Source organism: Lepidochelys kempii, chromosome 2 (assembly GCF_965140285.1).
Source record: "Lepidochelys kempii isolate rLepKem1 chromosome 2, rLepKem1.hap1, whole genome shotgun sequence".
Lineage (NCBI taxonomy): Eukaryota > Metazoa > Chordata > Testudines > Cheloniidae > Lepidochelys > Lepidochelys kempii.
The window spans coordinates 62,546,901-62,568,351 of record NC_136381.1 but is presented as its reverse complement, the minus strand read 5'-3'; positions in this window follow the sequence as shown (position 1 = coordinate 62,568,351).

Sequence of the window (21,451 nt, the reverse complement as noted above, 5' to 3'; positions counted from 1 at the left end):
ACAGCAGCAGCAAGCGTACCTGCACGTTCATTGGTAATCTCGAACAGAGTCAATAGGTATGACATCAGTACCGAGTGGGAAAAGAGAGATCATAGTACAAAGACACTGTGGGTTCTAATATTGAATATTAAAGCCTTTGCAAGTGTGGCAATCTGATGACATACAAGAACCCTAAAATACCACATAAGATTGGAGTAGAATGTTGGACTTAATATTTTGGAGACAAAACAGGTACATAGTACTTTGCCAATCATAAAGAGCTCTCTGAAATCTCTCTCACACACGTCTGCACATGCACCCTGAGTAAAAGTTGCAGAACTGATCTTTCTGAAGCTCATTGTAAACGGGACCTGTACAGCCCTAATAGGTAAATGCATATAAATAAGGTGGGTTAATTTCTCTGTGCTGGAGAATTCATTGTTTGGCATAGAATTTGTATATTATATTTGTCATGCTGTCTGGAATGGCTCATGATTAAGTTCTTACCTCAGGGCAGACTGTCAAAACCAGGACAAGTTGGTGGGGTATGTTCTACTATTAGATTTCACCAAACCAGTAACAAATGTGAACTCCTGGATCACTATAACAGTCTTACCATTCACAGACAGTCCACTTAGACTCTCCAGTCTATCTTGCCACCCGGACAAACTGGACTTTAGTGACAAATGGTCATTTACACTAAAAAAAAATAAATAAATCACACCACATTCAGGTTGCTTCCAGTCCCAAGAGACTGGTCACTTACCTAAGCTCAACTGGTGCCCTAGATCTTACGACAGAGACAACGCCTGCAGCCAATCCTGTAATAAACTATCTAAAGGTTTATTAACTAGGAAAAGGAAATCAGAGTTACATACAGGTTAAAGCTAGCAAACATATGCACACCAATGAGTTACAATCTACAAAGCTGTAGTGATCTGTACATTCAAATTGTCTTTCAGGGCAGATCCAGGAGGCAGTCCCTGGGGATCTCTGGCTACAGTCTAGTGTCTCTGGTCCTTCAGAGTTCAAACAGCCAAAAAGATGCAGTTTCTGCTTGTCAGGGATTTTTATTCCCTTCCCCCAGAATTCAAGATGATGGGACAAGTTCACATGCACACCTCCTCTTCACAAGTGGTGGGGAGCAATCAACAACGTCTTTTGTCCTCTGATGTTCCACAATGGTATGTCTGGTGTCAATTGGGCATTCTTTTGTTGGGCAGGCGAGAACACCTCCTGTTGCAAACTAGTATTTCACACTTGGTAATGTTTCTCTCCTGACTGTGGGGTTTATAGTTTCAGAGCAAACACTTAAATATTACCTTATGACATGAATATAGATATTACAGGTGAGATTAATACACACAGCAATACAGAAACATTTCACAGAATCTAAACATTAAATATAATTCTTTCAAGAATTATACCAATTTTGAGCAAAACTAACATAACAGGTGACCTGGTCTGGTCTCCAGCTATGAGGTTGTCAGTTCTTAGCTAATGTCTGCAGCCTCGTTAAGAGCTGGCATCTGGCCTTCCAGCATCAAAATATTGACGAGCAGAAATCAGTTAATCTACTCTGGGTCTAGCTGATGCACTGCCCAAGCTAATTAAAATACCTTACTGACTGCTGCAACATGCACTGCCAAAGAAAAAGAAGAATTTGGTTTGTTCTGATTTCATAATTGAGGAACCCACTTTTCTTGAGTGCTGACGCAAAAGTGGTCAGAGAGAAGTAATCTTTTAACACCACATACACAGAAGTGCAATTTCGATCTTAGGGCTTGTCTATACAAAAACGTTGTATCACTTTAAATTATACTGGTGTAGCTAAAGCAGTAAGATTCTTCCTAGTGTGGACGCAGTTACACTGGTATAAAAGGTGCTTGTACTGCTACAGTTATCGCCACATAGGGAGGGGAGCAAGGTATACTAGTAGAAGCACGATTATACTGGTATAACTGCATCCACAGTAGGATACTTATATATAGCCAGGATACAAACCAGTATATAGGCAAGACCTCGGTTTGTTGTGTATTTTCACATGGCTTCATTTCCAGGTTCCTATCTGTACCGCATGAAGCGACAGAAAAAGAGAGAGAGAGATTCTTCTCATGGTATGTTTCCAGTCAACCAGAAGCAGGAAATTCCAGAAATAACATGAGATGGGCTATTACAAAAGACTTACAGCTCAATTTTGCACACCCAAGAGATATGGATAGGACAACCAGACTTGTGGATACTTACTTATATGAACAGAAACACCCTTGCAATCTTACTGGGCTTCACCAATCAAAGCTGTGATCTCAACACAAAGCATCACTCTAGGGCTCAAAAGATAAGGTACCATTGTCTTCATAATATCAAGATAATCCAGAACTTCAGTGTTTATTTACAAAGATCCTGGGCTAAATTCTGCTCTCAGTTACACCTATGTGAATCCAGAGGCACTCCATAATATCAGCTGAGTTACTCTACATTTAGTTTGGTGTAAATAAGATCAGATCAGATCTTCTGCCACTAAAAGTAGATGGAATTTACAGCATGGGGGGAAAAAACACACACACACATACATACACACACACACACACAAACAAGCTTCTTACATTTACAAGATGATTCAAAACTCAGGTTAAAGAAAGTTAGTTTGCTTATAACTACAAATACTACCTCTGTAATGAAAAACAGACACTCAAGTTAGATGAGGTTTGCCTCTGGCCCATGCAAGTTATCCATGTAAAAAGTAAAAAATAAGACTGAGATCTAACAGTGAAAAACAAAGGAATTGAATATTCAATCACAATCGCACCAAAATTTAGTAGCCAAGCAAATGCAGCTATCAAAGAGAGTTAAAGATGGAAAGTAATCCACTACCTTATGTTAAAGATGAGAAAAATGGTCTAACAGTTCATTAAAACAACCCCTTCGCCACCCACACTTTTTTGGCATAACAAAATGCAAGGGAAAATTATACCGTTCTAGAGTCAAATTCCATATCCTCTAGTATTGTAACAGGGCTTGCAATAATATTTCTATGCTGCCATCTAGTGCACTGCTCAAAGAATACAGGCTTCTTGTCTCAGTGGCTAAAACTAATAGGGAGAAAAGCTCTCTCTATCCTCTTTTCCACATATAAATGACTTATTTTCAGTGCCCACCAAACAACACAACTTTACAAGTTCCCTGCTATAGCAATTATTATGAATACATTTCATCTGGCCAATAGTTATATTGAAGCCCATATTTTGATACAACATTCATTAGGATTTCTTCATGCCCAGTTTGCAGAACAATTTAAAAAGATGCTGAAATTCTTTTCTGTAAGCGTGCATGATTATTAATTGATTAATACGAGGAACTGACTATATGTAATGATATTGTAAAGGTCCAGTCCTGCATCCCCTACTGAGTTCAATAGAACTATGCAAACAAGAAACAGCTATAGGATTGAGCCAATACGTAGAGAAATACAAATCTGGAGAAGTAGAAAAACCTGAAACATGGTAGGCCCAATTAGAAATTAGAGTGTGTTTATACCCCATAGGAGATCAGCATAATCAGTCAGTCAATAAAAAGTCACCTTGAAATAAAGGCATTATATTAAACAGTTCAGAGCACAGAGGTCTCCATTATCACTGAGTGAAAGTACAACACTACAGTCAAAATACATTTAAGCTTTGCTAATTGGGAAACAAAGAACAAAAATATCAGAAGGAATGGATGCGTGTAATATAACTTGAGGAATTTGAAGCTATATCAGCACACCTAGCTCCAGTTCACCTGCATCCTTTCACATAGGCTGCAGAACTATGGCATGGAAAGTAGCTGAGACACACAGATGTGGCCTCATGTTCACTCAATGCCACAATATCCAGAGGCACAACATAAGAGGAAATGATCCTTCTCCAACGTACAATCTGAAAACAGTCTCATCCTTTGGTAGAACCCCAGAATTAGCCTGTTCTTAAGAACTTTTTATATAGAAGTGGAAACATTTAAGTAACCTCTAAGAGTTTAGGGAACTAGGCAAATTCCACAGGATTTTTCAATAGTCAAAAGAATATAGCTACATCAACAGTAATACCAGTCACAGCTCTTCCCATCAAAACTAACAGTAATGTCTTTCTGAAAGGTCATGGTGCTAATACTTCCTTCCAAATATAGTTGAAAGAAACAAAGCAAGTCAGTCGTTCTCTCATATTAGATTCTCCAAGTTCTCGCCTTCAAAGAGTCCTGGCTCAATCAGGATGCCTAGTAAAGAACTGCAACCTCCACACAAAGTAACATAAAATTTTCAGTCTTACAAACCCTCTATAAGGGCCACATTCCACTCTTGTTGGGCATGCAGAACTCCCACTGATGTGGCACCCATGATCCCAGTCCTTTTTCTAATGGTCTCAAAGTAATCAAAAGTCTGTGTACCACAGCTAATTTTGGGGCTGGGAGCTCATAGTACTGGGATGAAAAAAAAAAAAAAGTATCTCCTGAAACTCTAGAGACCTCCACAATTTAGTTGCCCAATAAACACCTATGCCCACTCTCTAATATCCACATTTCAGAAATATTCTTCCAGTTTTGTAAGACTGTGTAGTGCAGGACTCTACACTGGACCCAAAAGAACATAAGAATGGCCCTACTGGGTCAGGTCAAAGGTCCATGTAACCCAGTGTCCTGTCTTCCAACAGTGGCCAGTGCTGGGTGCCCCAGAGGGAATGAACAGAACAGGTAATCATCAAGTGATCCTTCCCCTGTTGCTCATTCCCAGCTTCTGGCAAACAGAGGCTAGGGACACCATCCCTGCCGTTCCTGGCTAATAGCCATTGGTGGACCCCCACTCATGCAGGTCCTACAGAATTGGCCTGCTCATTCAGCATCTCTGATTTGATACAGGCACCCAGATGTGAACATACACAAATTGGAGAGAACAGGGAAGACTTTCTCTAATTGGTATCCTGCTCTGCTTGGAGCAAAAGACACACAGGGCCATATAAAGGAAAGGAGAGTGCCACATAGTAAAGAACTTCCCTCTCTGGCTCTTATATGCCCAACTGGGCAAGGAAGAGCACCACTGAGCAGGGAAGCAGAAAGGAGAGCTAAGATCAAAGCATGGAGCAGAAAACTAAACAGTGGAGGGTAGGAGGTGAACAAAATGGTGTTGGCAACTCTCACTATTTTATCACTGCTTTTGTGCTATTTGCTTGTTTTTCTTACAGTCCCCACTCTTAAGAAGTAATTTTATGGGAAACTCAACTTTCATTAGAATTTCTAACCCTCACCGTTGCAGAGAAAAGCTTGAAAACATGCCAAGTGCATCTCAATGGTTAAAAAATAACCCAAAATCCAACCAAAAAAATGGCAAATAAAAAGAACCCACATTTATTTATTAATGATCCCAGAATTTTAAACCATTCTTTTGAAGGGGGGCCAGGCTTGACTCATGATTTTTAATATTTGAGGTTGGAAATACTGAGTACTGGGAAAGAGGAAAGTAGAAGAGAGAGCAAGAGGGAGGAGTACAAAAAGCTAAAGACAGAGTATGCCTTGGAGGAAGCAAGTATTTACTTTACAGTAACTGATTTTTCTGAATGTTTTGTCTGGGTGGATCCCATTTGTAGTGTGTGTGCACCTCACACAAGACTGGAATCTCTGACCAGCCCAGCCTGTTGGGGCTGCACCTGCACTGTGTCTCTCCGCACGTGTCCCCACTCCAGAATACATAGGGCAGAATGGACCTGATGGACTCTCTGTTCCCAGCAGAATCCCAGCAGAGGTGGACTGTGAAGTAGCAGGGATGGTTGACTGGGCATAGGATCCACATAGGCTAAACATCTCAAAGAAGCACAGTTACCTCAAGGAAAGAAACTGTTCTCTTCTTCTTCACATCTTTGTAGATCCCGTATGTGGTGGCTGGCTGTCAGGGTCCCTAGCAATAGAAGTGGAGGAGACCTCTCTGTGGTTAACTAAATAAAGATTGCAGAACTGCAATGCTAAATTTGGCCAGATCCAGGATATAATGGTTTAAAAAGTATGAGCTGAGCTCCATGGAGCTGCTCTGAGAGAGCCAAGAGGCAGTGCTAATTTGTAATGAAAGAGGTGCTGGGGATCAAGCAATTTTTTACTTTCATAACTGACATGGCAAGCCCAGAGGTGCTGGGGCTATGAACTACCAAGCCTTGAGGACCCAGGGCTCAGCCCTGGCAAGCCTTGGCACAAGAGAGCACTGGAGTTGCCTTTGCTTCAGTCAGTGCTGAAGGATGCAAAGGGCCTGGCTCACTAACCAATGTGGATTGATCAGGTTTTTGGGGCTGAGATTTAAAACAGTCAGAAGATTCATGACTTTATTCCTCCTCTTTGGTTTCTCATGCTCTGGGAAAGAGGATCAATACTGACAGTCACCCATGATACAACCTACTGATCGGCTCAGTCTCAGTGAAGTGGAGGTGATACCAAGCTTCAGAGCTGAGATCCCAACTAGCGTAGAGCTTGATTTGGGAAAACAAACGCAGCTTGTTGAAGGGTTAGAGAGTCCCTTCTCAGCACTGACCAAAGGAGTTTTAGGGATAGAGTCCCTACTTACTGGGGTCCTGAAGGAATGGGATTTTTGAGAGGATAGTCCCTTTGGGGAATCAGAGGGACATCTTTCTGAATCTCCCCTTAGGAACTGCTCCAACAGAAAAACATTTTAGCCAGGTATCTCTGGAGTGAGGGGTTCTGTTGGAGGAAGACTGGCACAGGGAACAATGATCTGGAACATGTCCCTCACCCAAACACAAAAGGCAACAATTATGACCATCCAGTGAAGGAACAATATCATTGCAGGATGGGCAGGGCTTGATGCCCAAAGATTTGAGCTCATCCAGTTGGTGGGATGGCAGCTCAGTGCTAAAGTGAACCAGACTGTTTACATTTAAAACAAAACCAAATAAGAAGCTGCTGAGAGAAAGGAAAAAAAATTCTATCTGAAGCTACAAAGACAAGTTGTTTTGAGGTAGCGGTAGACGCTGCGGAGTTCTCTCTCTGCACCATGGGCAGGAAGACAGCACTGAGCCAAGGCTTCTCTGTCCTAGATGTTCTCAGGTGGGGAGATGAAGGCATGAAAGGCACAGGTGCAGCCCTAGAAACACAGATGGTCAAGAGAGTCGATCTCACAAGCATACATACCACACACAGAATCCCCATGGAGAAAGATTCCTAGAACTACAGAGACAGAAAGGCAAAATTAGAGGGGGACAGAAAGGAGGAGAAGGTGATAGCAGGAAAAACAGGGAGAGGGGGGAAAAAGAGGCAAAAGGAGAGGACAGAGCAAAAGGGAAATGCAGGGGGTGGGAACAAAGAGTAAACAGAAAGCAGGAGATGGAAATGGAATAAGAAAAGAGACCCTGAAGAATTCATTTTAACCCTACAATATTATATAGTACTATAGGAATCCTACAGTAGTTAGAACCTTTAATGTAGGATTCTGTAGTATTATTAGATAAGTGCAGGTAGGAGATAAGGGTAAAGACTAGAGGAAAGGAGAAAGTTAGAGAGACAAGAGAGGTTAACCAGGAGAAAAACTTGCCTGTTAAACTAAAAGTACAGAGCTCAATCTTCAGTAACTTGTTACTAAGGGGATAACAGGACCACTATAGTTATTTCAATACCAGTCATTCTGGTACACATATTTTCTATACTAGGCGTTGAGGGATGTGCCATGGTAAAAGAAAAGACAAAACTAGAGAAAAACATAAGAGGAGTTAAAAATATTTACTGTCTTGGAAGAATATGGTCTAGGAATTATTTTGGGGAAGTTCTATGGGTTGTATTATACAGGAGATCAGATTAGATGATCAAAATGGTTCCTTCTGGTCTTGCAGTCTAGGACTCCATGAAAAGGCAATGCACCAAGCAGCCACTAATTACAAAATGGCGACTGAAGGGCTACAGCTGCTTTCCTCTGCAGGATTTAAAAGGCTAGTCCCAGAAAGGTATGTTGGGAAGAAGTTCCTACCAAAGAGCACTTCTGTGCTAGGGAGGGTTGATTACAGAAGGAGTGGCAATAAGTGGTTGCTTTTATATGCTACTACATACTACTACTGCATTGCAAGGTGCTATTTTATTAACAATTAACATAAGAATGGATTATTGGAGTAAACTCTAAAAAGTGAAAAGGAACATTTATCAAGATGATCATGTTTATATTTCCTTATCTGTGTTACTGTTCAATTTTACATCATTAACATGAAAAGCATTTTTAAAACATAACTTGATATTCATCATGTACATTGCATTTGTTTGAGTATTTTACTCATATCAGATGGTGGAACTAGACCAGTCCGTTTTGCTTTCTGATTTTTATCAATTTGTAAGATGATGTTTCAGTTTTCCAGCAGTGCAAGCTAATTTTGTCTGTTTTCCCATCACTGTTTTTATTTCTTTCATAAGTATTTGTATTATATCATATGCCTAGTTACAGTCCCACATATTTAAATAGGAGTCACACCGGGCCCATTCTGAATAAAGCAATGGTCATTAAAACCAAATATGAAAAAATATAAAATTACTTAAATATCTCAGTTGAGACTTTGACACTTGAATATATGTAAGCTACCAAAGGATCACAGCAACTAATGTGCTGTATTTGAAACCTACTTCATAAATTAGCGTACAGGTCTAAATACCACAACATAATTCGCATGATCTATTAACCAAATACATACATCATTTTTACTAGTGGAACATCATTTATTTCTACAGCAGAAAGTGTTTCAGTGGCAATGGCCTTTTGTTTATATTACAGTGGAGCATACTGATAAATTAGCATACTTCTATTTCAACAATTATGCTAAGGGACAACACTGCTATTTCAACAGCATTATATGTGGACATTTTCATCGGCACTGACAATTTTTACACCATGCAAGTGTTAGTGTTTAATAAGGACATGCATTCTATACAGATGGAGGACTTATTTTGTAATAATGATGTAAAGGAAAAGTGGACTGGGTCTGTAGTTGATATCCAAACTGATGCTCGCTACCACTTCTATCTAGAAGTAGGTAGGTACTAGCAATGGACTCCAGTCACAATGCCTGGATTCAGATACAAATTAAATAAAGTTCACTGATGTTTAAACCCAGGGTTTTAGTTTGACTCTTTGTAGAAATAGGCTCAAACCATGAAGTTCAAAACCAGATCTTCATTTTCCCAAAGCTTTGGGCTGTTCATCTGTAGGACTTTGGCTGAGACACACCTCTCATACTTCACCTGGCAGCATATATATTTTTACATCAGCCATTGACAAGAGACTTTGACTCAGTCTGACTGGCCATGGTATGATATTGTTCTTTCACTAGAAATACAGTTATTGGTGCTTTGATATTGATTGCCCATATGGTGACTCATAAATGCTTATTTTCTGGACTATGGACTGTATATACCACCATGTTGACAACTAGAATATTAAAGTACAAATAGTTGCATTCCTAGTGGAAGTAACATCTGCAATGATCTGTCTAGCTTCCACCAATGCATTTTTCTTCATTCAATGGGAGTTGCATGTGAGTAAAGTCTACAGGATTAGGCCCATCCCCTCCTGTTTATGTTTTCTCCTCTCCAGTCACCCTGTGACAATTCTCTATCCCTTTGTATATATGACTCTGCAGCTTCTGGCAATGCACCTGTATGGGCCAGGAAATTAGGAGTAGAACTAAAGTACTGCTTTCCAAAAAAGAAATGCAGTTAGGGCCTCATTCTATGCCATGCTCATCTGATATCAGGGTTAGATAGGACTTTGGTCAGAAAATTGAGACAGCCACTCCAGCTTGCATCGGGAGGTTGTGTGTGAGAGACGGGGTCCCTAGAAGAGCAGGATCTGATGTAGTTACATCCATCATACAGACCTAAGGCAGTTCCTGTTGAATTATTTTCTTTGCTAATTTGATTTACTTAAATAATGCAGTTAACATTGCTTTGCACGTAAGATCTCTGTTCCTCTCCAATGATAATACTACCTAGTTCTTATATAACACTTTTCATCAGTAGACCTCAAAGTGCCTCACAGAAGTCCCCATCATTAGAATGTATGATTTCCCCAGTGTAGGTTTGTCGAAATAGCTCAATAAAACATATTTTAACATATTTATAGTCACATTTACCATTTTAAAAAATCTTAAGCTACTCGGTGTTCTCTCTGAGAACCACAGCTCACTTTTCATAGTTTATGAATGTCAAATTATATATATGATAATGGCTGTCTGATTTTCATCATTCGATTATACATAGGAATTGTTGCTCAATTCCTTATTGCCTATGAAATTACAGTACTGCAGCACTGATATCAGATTCAAAATTCATTTTACTCTATAGGTTGAGGGCGGCATTATTAACTACTCATTTTATCAACTGTATGTGTTGATGAAATGCAAAACTGCAATAAAAGAAGCACTCAGATCCCTATCCCCTCGCGCGCACACACGATAAGTTGAAAAAGATTAGAATAGCACAATATACTAGAATCTTGTTTGACTGACATTGGACACACCAATCTAAACTACAAACAATCGACTAAGGTCAGTACGTTTCCAGGAAATCCAGATTGGTGAACAGCCTGTGCCAGGTTTAAGCTACAATGCATGCACATCAGAACGGATAAAATGTACCATTCTGTATTTTGTAATAAATAATGCAAGGTCTCATCTTAAGAAAGAAGTTATTTGAAAATAACCTGTTATCTCACTGAAGATTTCTATGTACAAGCACCATTTAATCTATTGTTTTTTCTTAGAACAGAATTTTGCAGGAAGGCATGAGCCTTCATTATTGAAAGGCTACTAATAAAAGCGGTTTCAAATATATAGTCTTTATTAACTTTATCTTTGTTTACTAAATTGAAGGGTTTGGATAAACCTTCATTTCAATCAGCCAAAATAGCCCTGCAGCTCATGTAATTTACTGTTACAAACAGCAATGCATATTATGTACCAATACATCTAAACATATGCAGAAACAAAACTGATTACATTCACTTTAATAATGAGATTGCTTCTGTAGCATAAATGATAGTAAATGCTCAGCTATGTTAAATGACTGCTATTTTTCCCTCTTATAGTCAGTGATATGTCTTCATTGTTTCAGTAATGTAGCCAACAATTGAGAGTTAAGTAGTAGCCCCTATTCACTATCAGTAAGCTTTACAGTTACTTTATACACCAAGAAATAGACTTTTAAAAAAAGTCATTTTACTATGTCTCACTGAATTACAGTATATAAACAATAATGGTTATTTGCTAAAACATAATAGCATATATTTATTGTAATAAAAGAGATAACACCATGAAAATGTATATTTTTTTATTTTATAAGCATTGTAGAGAATTTTAAAGGGATTACTATGTCACTATTAATCATGGCATTTTCACATTTGCAGTACAATTTCGTAATCACTACAGTTCATGGAGGCTTTTATAAGCCAGTGTTTTGAGGTAGTTCATATTTTATTCGCAAAAATGAATCTTGTAATAATACCAATTAAACATCATCTCTATTCCATTCTTATGTAAGATTAAACTACCTCTGCTCCTGTGGCACAAAGCGTACTAAAAGGGTAAAGCTCATGTGGACAGGCAATGGAGCTTACTCTTAAATGCTGGTTCAAGAGTATACAACTTGCTCCTGCAAAAGCCAAGGACCATCACAAACGTTGGCGCTTTTCATTCCAAGATTTCAAGCTGACCTTAGTAAATAAAAATTCACATACAATTTTCCCCCTAGGAAGAATGAAGAAAGAACCACATTACATATGCTAGTCACATTGCCTAATGTATCACTGGAAAGTGTTTAGATACCATGGTGATGGGCACAGAATAAAAACCTTAATAGAAGAGAACAAAAGCCCTTTGAAATTTATATTTACTGCTGGAAAGGTAAATGTTGGTGTCCGTAGTGTCTGAAATACCCTAATCAGAGTATACAGAAAGGTACTGAGGGATCAGAATCACCATTTAGGGGAAATCATGGAGAGTGGAGTGGCTGTTGCCACAGATTCTTGCCTCCATAGAACTTTAACAGCACAAGTGTCTAATTTGAGAAGAAAACTAGCTTTCCAGCATGTCTGTTTTGAAATGCAGCATGCAGCATTCAGTAGTAAACATGTAGTCAGGCATACTAGTAAATGAATTTTTCTACCCTTGGCTTGAGTCTTCTGGGGAAAGTGAAGAAACCTAGGCCCTTTACATGGGAGACTGCCCAGTCTAGTAATTAAAGCACAGAATTGGGAGTCAGACTGGCTTAATCTTTGATAATATTTAAGATTCCTGTGTGATTGTGCGTGGACCCCTTCCCTATCCCAGATAATTATTGTATGTTTATGACTATGCTATCTGAGCACCTGGTTACGAGATCAGTCAAGATTGAGGTGACAGCTGAAGAAGGCAGTGACCCCATAGAAGTATTATGGAAGGTTTTTGTGGTATTGACTTCCGCTTTGTTTCATGTCCTGCATTTAAAAGAGCCTTTTGGGTAGCACGTGCACATTTTCACCATTTATTGCTCACATTAAAAATGCTTTCTATGTATTAAAATTGGTGCTAGACCCATTTTCACTATCACTTCCTGGAAATCCATAAGTATTGTATGTCATCCTAGCACAAGCACTGAGAGTTGGCTAGAGCCATGAGCATTAGCCCACTATTAAAATTAGGATAATGTTGTAAATTATTTAGATGTGGAGGCATTTATAACTCTCTAACAATTTGAAAACTATTCTGGGCAGGGACCATGTCCCTCCTTCTGTTCGTACACTGCTCTGCTCCAAACTGTATGTTTGGGAACTACCCCAATAAAACAACCTGTACCATTGCATTTTACAAAAAGAAATGTGGTACAAGTTGGATATCCATTCACAGCTGTTTTCAAGGTATATCTTCAACCATCCCCACTGACTAATTCAGCTGATCTCAGATTTATTTGGCAGAGAGGCTCAGCCCCACTTCTGCTCACTAAGGGCTTGTCTACACACAGAGAATTGCACTTGTTAACTTAAATCTGTTTAAAAATGGATTTAGTTTGTGAAACACAAACCCTTGTGTGGACACCTATATCAGTTTAAACGTGGCTTTTATAGGTATAACTTGCACCTTAAATGGATCTAAGGCAGATATAAACTGATACAAGTGTCAGCACACGAAGTTATACTTGTTTAAAATCACTCTTTTAATTAGATTGCTGCAAGTTTATGTTTAAATTAGACGTAACAATATCAATGGTGTTTGCTCTATGTAAACTGTAAGAAATAAGGACAGATATATTTGATTTTTGTTTTAACTTAATGGAAGGCTATTCCACTAAGTTTTAGAACATAGATTTAAACAGCAAGTTTCACCTCTCATCCTAGTCAGATGCTGAACCTCACTGAGACAGTGACCCTCCAACTAAATAATGTGTACTTAACTATTCCTGGAGAGTCACAGTCTTCATCTATGTGAAAGGGGTTGGGTGTATTTTCTTCTCCCTCATTTGTTTTCAATGCTTAGGTTTTAATAAATTGTTGCATTTGCATTTTTGGGCACTAAAAGGTAGTTAGAAATAGGGGAGGATGCACGATTCAGGCCTAAACAAGGGGAATACAGCAAAGGCTGCTGCTGCTGCTAATTTTTATTAAATGTATTTGTAAACTCCACTAGTTGACAGCTGGAGAGTTGTTCAGAGGCAAAAAGGAGAACCCACATTTTATTTTCCTGTGTACACAGTTATAGGAATACTTCACACCTGCCAGTTTATATCTGCCCAGGTATTCAATGTTCACTTTCGAGTTAGCCCCACACTCTACTCTCCTCCTCAGCTTACATACCCTATGGCAAAACTAAGCAACATCAGCTATTTTCGTATGAAACAAACCATAGGTGTTTGGAGAGTGGGGAAGGAACAGCGTATATTGTACTTCGTTGTGCTGTAAACATTCTACAGTATTTGACAGCTATTTACATGGAGTCACATTTAGGGGTCTTGATTTTGCCTCTACCTACCCTATCAGCACTTATTCTCATTATGAAAGAATATGGTAGCGATAAAGACACTACACTCTACACCTTGAGACAACCCAGGCTCTTTAACTAGTACAGAAGGTAGCAGCCTGCTTGGTAAGCAGTGCTTTCCAAGGGGAGTACATGACACGTGTTCTCCTTAATACTTCTTTCCCAAGTTGAATTCTTTTCTGAGGCCCCTGATTTTGCAAGCTTTTTATTTTTATTTTAACTCCTTAAACCAGCTTTGAAGGACTTTCTTATCCCTGATTTCGGTCCCAGGCAGTACAGACACCAACTCATGACTTCTAAAATTGTCAACCTTTACTAATTTCTTGCATTTTACCAAAACTAGGGATTGGTGAAGACTATCCAAACCTTCTATGAATTAAATGTGTTCTTTTCTGAATTCCTGTGTGCTCCTGAGCTTCCCCTCATTATCAAAATCCTGGTTTAAAACCAAAAATGAGTTCCTTGAGCCCATGTCCTTACACTAGCATGTGCCCGATTACTTTTTACAAAAATGAAGGTTACTTGTTATTGGAATCCTTCAAGATGACTCTACATATTCACACTTATGCATTTTGCACCACCTTGTGCAGCTCACAGAATGAACCTACTTCAAGTAGTACCCGTTAGAGCACATGTGCACCTACTCCTGTCCCCTCACATCTCCAAATGTTCTGAGGGCATGGCTACATTATGGGCACTGCATACTCTACTACCTCAGCTCCTTCCACTGCCAACCGAGAAAAAACACAATAGGACTTTGAGAAAGAGGGGAAGGTTGGTGGGAAGTGTGAATATGCAGTCATCTCGGAGAACTCTTGGTACTAGTAATGGTCATTTCTTCTTTGAGTGGCTCTGCACAGTCACACTTATGGGTAGTCCAGCAAGCAGTGCTGAAAACTCAGGAGGAGGGAGAGTCCTAATTAAATGACTGATGTCCCAGTTGACCAAATCTAGCAACCGCTCTTGAAGCTAAATCCAAAGCATAATGTTTAGTAAAGATATGTATTGACTTCCATGGTAGCAGCCTTACAGATTTCTCCAGTAGGAACATGCTGCTATTTGCTGAGACCGTACAAGAGTAGGCACAGGGACAGCTACTAAGTTGTTATATTCAGTGACATTGTTTAACCCATCTGGAAATAATCTCACCAGATACAGTATAGAGACAAAAAGAAAAGGAGTACTTGTGGCACCTTAGAGACTAACCAATTTATTTGAGCATGAGCTTTCGTGAGCTACAGCTCACTTCATCGGATGCATACTGTGGAAACTGCAGAAGACATTATATACACAGAGACCATAAAACAATACCTCCTCTCACCCCACTCTCCTGCTGGTAATAGCTTATCTAAAGTGATCATCAAGTTGGGCCATTTCCAGCACAAATCCAGGTTTTCTCACCCCTCCCCCCCCCACACAAACTCACTCTCCTCCTGGTAATAGCCCATCCAAAGTGACCACTCTCTTTAAAATGTGTATGATAATCAAGGTGGGCCATTTCCAGCACAAATCCAGGTTCTCACCCCCCCCACCCCCCTCCAAAAAGCGCACACACAAAAACTCACTCTTCTGCTGGTAATAGCTTATCCAAAGCGACCACTCTCCCTACAATGTGCATGATAATCAACGTGGGCCATTTCCAGCACAAATCCAGGTTTTCTCACCCCCCCACCCCCATACACACAAAAACTCACTCTCCTGCTGGTAATAGCTCATCCAAACTGACCACTCTCCTTACAATGTGCATGATAATCAAGGTGGGCCATTTCCAGCATAAATCCAAGTTTAACCAGAACGTCGGAAGGGGGGGGTAGGGGCGGGAGGGGGGGGTAGAAAAAAGCAAGGGGAAATAGCCACTCCCAGTCTCTATTTAAGCCTAAATTAATAGTATCCAATTTGCAAATGAATTCCAATTCAGCAGTTTCTCGCTGGAGTCTGGATTTGAAGTTTTTTTGTTGTAAGATAGCGACCTTCATGTCTGTGATTGCGTGACCAGAGAGATTGAAGTGTTCTCTGACTGGTTTATGAAAGTTATAATTCTTGACATCTGATTTGTGTCCATTTATTCTTTTACGTAGAGACTGTCCAGTTTGACCAATGTACATGGCAGAGGGGCATTGCTGGCACATGATGGCATATATCACATTGGTGGATGTGCAGGTGAACGAGCCTCTGATAGTGTGGCTGATGTTATTAGGCCCTTTGATGGTGTCCCCTGAATAGATATGTGGGCACAGTTGGCAACGGGCTTTGTTGCAAGGATAGGTTCCTGGGTTAGTGGTTCTGTTGTGTGGTATGTGGTTGTTGGTGAGTATTTGCTTCAGGTTGGGGGGCTGTCTGTAGGCAAGGACTGGCCTGTCTCCCAAGATTTGTGAGAGTGCTGGATCATCCTTCAGGATAGGTTGTAGATCCTTAATAATGCGTTGGAGGGGTTTTAGTTGGGGGCTGAAGGTGACGGCTAGTAGCGTTCTGTTATTTTCTTTGTTAGGCCTGTCCTGTAGTAGGTGACTTCTGGGAACTCTTCTGGCTCTATCAATCTGTTTCTTCACTTCCGCAGGTGGGTATTGTAGTTGTAAGAATGCTTGATAGAGATCTTGTAGGTGTTTGTCTCTGTCTGAGGGGTTGGAGCAAATGCGGTTGTATCGCAGAGCTTGGCTGTAGACGATGGATCGTGTGGTGTGGTCAGGGTGAAAGCTGGAGGCATGTAGGTAGGAATAGCGGTCAGTAGGTTTCCGGTATAGGGTGGTGTTTATGTGACCATTGTTTATTAGCACTGTAGTGTCCAGGGAGTGGATCTCTTGTGTGGACTGGACCAGGCTGAGGTTGATGGTGGGATGGAAGTTGTTGAAATCATGGTGGAATTCCTCAAGGGCTTCTTTTCCATGGGTCCAGATGATGAAGATGTCATCAATATAGCGCAAGTAGAGTAGGGGCGTTAGGGGACGAGAGCTGAGGAAGCATTGTTCTAAGTCAGCCACAAAAATGTTGGCATAGTGTGGGGCCATGCGGGTACCCATAGCAGTGCGCTGATCTGAAGGTATACATTGTCCCCAAATGTAAAATAGTTATGGGTAAGGACAAAGTCACAAAGTTCAGCCACCAGGTTAGCCGTGACATTATCGGGGATAGTGTTCTTGACGGCTTGTAGTCCATCTTTGCGTGGAATGTTGGTGGAGAGGGCTTCTACATCCATAGTGGCCAAGATGGTGTTATCAGGAAGATCACCGATGGATTGTAGTTTCCGCAGGAAGTCAGTGGTGTCTCGAAGGTAGCTGGGAGTGCTGGTAGCGTAGGGCCTGAGGAGGGTGTCTACATAGCCAGACAGTCCTGCTGTCAGGGTGCCAATGCCTGAGATGATGGGGCGCCCAGGATTTCCAGGTTTATGGATCTTGGGTAGTAGATAGAATATCCCAGGTCGCGGTTCCAGGGGTGTGTCTGTGCGGATTTGATCTTGTGCTTTTTCAGGAAGTTTCTTGAGCAAATGCTGTAGTTGCTTTTGGTAACTCTCAGTGGGATCATAGGGTAATGGCTTGTAGAAAGTGGTGTTGGAGAGCTGCTGAGCAGCCTCTTGTTCATATTCCGACCTATTCATGATGACAACAGCACCTCCTTTGTCAGCCTTTTTGATTATGATGTCAGAGTTGTTTCTGAGGCTGTGGATCGCATTGTGTTCTGCACGGCTGAGGTTATGGGGCAAGTGATGCTGCTTTTCCACAATTTCAGCCCGTGCACGTATAGAGACAAAGTGAGGGAGGCAATATCTTTTATTGGACCAATTTCTATTGGTGAAAGAGAAGCTTTCGAGCTCTTCTTCAGGTCAGGGAAAAGTACGCAGTGTCACAGCTAAATATCAGGTGGAACAAATTGGTTAGCATAACTAGTTAAGAGACCATTCAAAGTGAACTGGCCCTCTGCAGTTAACTCCTCTCCAGTCATATGACACAAAAAAAAAAGGGGGTTAGTGGATTACAGATTGTTGCAATAAACTATAAATCCATTGTCTTTGTTAAGATCATGATGTTTCGTGTCTAGCAAAATTATTAATTTAAGCTCCCAGGCTTGCCTTTTGATGGTGTTGTGCAGGTTTCCTTTGAGGAAGACAACTGAGAGGCTGGATATGGAGTGATCACTTTTCTGTGTGAGTTCATTCAAGAGCATAGTGATTGTCTAGTTTCATCCACATTGTTGTTACGGGGGCATTTAATGCACTGGATGAGGTACATCACATGTTGTGACAGGCATGTGTAGGACCCTCTTCAAAAGACAAGCCTGGGAGTTTAAATTCATAACTTTGCTAGACATTAAAAATCATGGTCTTAATAAAGACACTGGATTTATGGCTTATTATAACCATCTAACTCACTAACGCTCCAGAGGTGTTAACTGCAGAGGGCCACTTCACCTTGAATGGTCTCTTAAAATATATGTTAACTACTTATACTAAACAATCTGTTCTAACTTTTACTTGGCTGTGACAGTGAGTACCCTTCTCAGACCTGAAGAAGAGCTCTTTGTAGCTCAAAAGCATGTCTCTTTCACCAACTGAAGTTGGTCCCATAAAAGATATTACCTCACCCACCCTGTGTCTCTAATATCCTGGGACCAACACAGCTACAACAAGACTGCACCTGGATATACTATGATGCATATAATTCTTAGCATAAGAAACAACTTAGATGATTCCTTAGAATTCTAGCTTTATTTAGACAACATGCTAGAATCTTTCTAGCATCTAAAGTAAAAAAGATTCTCATTTATTAGTATGCAACTTTGGGAAAAATACCAGTAAATTAATAGTCTGATATGAAACTTGCACTATTTGTGATAAAAAAACCTGGGATCAGGTCTAAGAACCCCCTTGTTTATATGGAAAGTAGTAAATGGTAAATTAACCATCAAAGAATGCAATTTGCTCACCCTTCTGGCTGATGTTATAGCAGTAACAGTTTTAATAGGTAAGTTTAATAAAGAATGTTGCCTAGGGTTCAAAAAGTGGTTTCATAAGTATAGATAAAACCAAATTAAGATTCCACGTGGAACTGGATCCCTTAAAGGGGATCATGTTAGACAACCCCTTCATTAACCTTTGAACTATGTCGCATAAACAAAGATTAAAACATGAAAAACTAAAAGAGCAGCCCAATGAACTTGTAAGAAGAATTAGATCATCCTTCAGACTTTAAAAACATTAAATACTATAAAACACAGGAAGAGAAGCTGTAACTGGTTAATCAGATTTTCCTCGCATCCAAGAAACAAATTTAGTCCATTTCAAATAATACATCCTTACAGACTATTTTCTAGAACTGAGCAATAAATTTTGAACTAGCAAGGAACAGGCTTGTTCAAGATCAGGCAAAGTCTGATAGATCAAGCTGTCAGATGGAAAGACTATGGATCTGGATGAAGGATCCTGCTCACTGCTGCAATATCAGGTGTGGAGACAAAGGGAGACACTTGCAGACTCTGACATCTGAAGCAGGTCCACATACTCCTACTGTCAGACAACCCGGAGCAATCAGGATAATCCCTTCTCTGTCATGACTCATCTTCTTCACTGCTTTCTGAATTAATGGAAAAGGAGGGAAAAGATGCAGAAGGTCCCTTCCCCAATGCAGCAAGAAAGCACCTGAGATGGATTGATTGTCCCTTTCTGCTCTTGAACAGCACAGATGACACTTTGTATTGAACATGGTTGCAACTAAGTTTTCATTGGGCTGATCCCAGCTGGAAAAAACTTAATCCTTCAGGAACCACTCATGCATCTGAGAACTGTCCCTGCTGAAATGACGGCTAACACATTGCTGTCCTCTGCTAAATGCCGGGCTACCAGATAAAGACATTGTGAAGAATGCACCAGTGCCATAAATTGATTACCTCTGCACATAACAGGAAAGAATGAACTTGTTTACATAATACATAGCAGTTGTATTGTTCATTGCTATCTGAACACCCTTCCCCCTTTAAGAGAGGAAGAAAAGATCTGAGAGCCAAATAAATGGCTCCTAATTAAAAAAAATTATTATATGTAAGTACTTTCCTTGAGAAATCCAGTGGCCTCGAACTGTAAAATGATGTGGCTGCGTTCCCCCATCCCTTGCTGGATACATTGGAAGTTATTGTGACAGATGGCAAAGAGGGATTGAAAAGACACTTCTGAGAACATTTGATCTGTCTGTCCACCATATCAACAAATTTAGAACATCTGAGACATGGGCGATAAACATCCGAAGCCTGTTCATATGGGGTCTGGAAAAGTGTGACATCCAAATGCTGCATTAATCTCATTCTGAGGCATGCAAATGGAGTAATGTAAGTGGTCGCTGGCATAAGATCTATTAGACCTAAAAAGAAAATAATCTTCTGGGTGCAACACACTGAATCTTTGAAACAGGCTGTTTTATCTTCCAAAAAATCTTTGTTCCCAAAGGAAAACTCTTCCAGTTAGTGAGTCCAGCATACAGCCTTTTCACTGAATTCTCTCAGTCAAGTAGAGATTTGACTTTTGACATTCAGAAACAGTTCCAAAGCCATAAGACGGGATGTTGTAGATTTGATGTGAAATAGGAGATCCTCCTGTGAAGATGACGTTAGCAGCCAATCATCCAAATATGGGTAAACAAAGATACTCTGTTTTCTTATATGTGCTGCTGCTACTACAGAAAGGCACTATGTAAAGACTCAGTGCTGTAGAAAGGTAAAATAGTAGGTCTTTATACTGAAAATATCTTTGCGTCATTACAAAACACAAAGTACTTCTGACAATTTGGTTGGACAGAAATATGCATCCTTTAAATTGAGAGTTGTAAACCAATCCATAACTGGACAGCGAGGGAATTATGGAGGCTAGAGTTAGCATTCAAAACCAGAACTTCTGAACAAACCTGTTCAATTTTTTTAAATCTAAAATTGGATGGAACCCACCCCATCTTTCTTCTCTACCAGGCAGTTGACTAAAACCGTTGACTCAACAGATGTTTGAGTACCTCTCAACAGCACCTATCAGGAGCAATTTCTGAAATTCTGATAGAAGAATAACCTCATGAGAAGGTTCCCTGAAAAGGGAAGGATAGGGGAAATTGAAAGGGGGTAACTTTTCAAATTGTATTGCATTGCCCTTTTCTATAACTTCTAGGATCCTTGTGTCTGATGCAGTAAGCATGTATCAATAAAATGAGCTGACATGTCTCCAAATGAAGAAAGGGATGCATTCTCACCAATTGGTTAACAACTGTTGATCCTCACATCAAATTTGAGGCCTTGTATTCAGTAAAGATGAAGAGGAAGGAACAGATTGTTTTGATTTAGGTCTGGTTTGGATTTATTTCTTTTTATGCTGAGACTGTGATGAAGATGTTGTGTGTAGATGTTGTCCCTCCATCAATAATGCATTTGCCAAGCTTCTCTTATCATCTGAGAGTTCCTGTGCAAATAGAGCTAGCTTCTCCCACAGATGGACT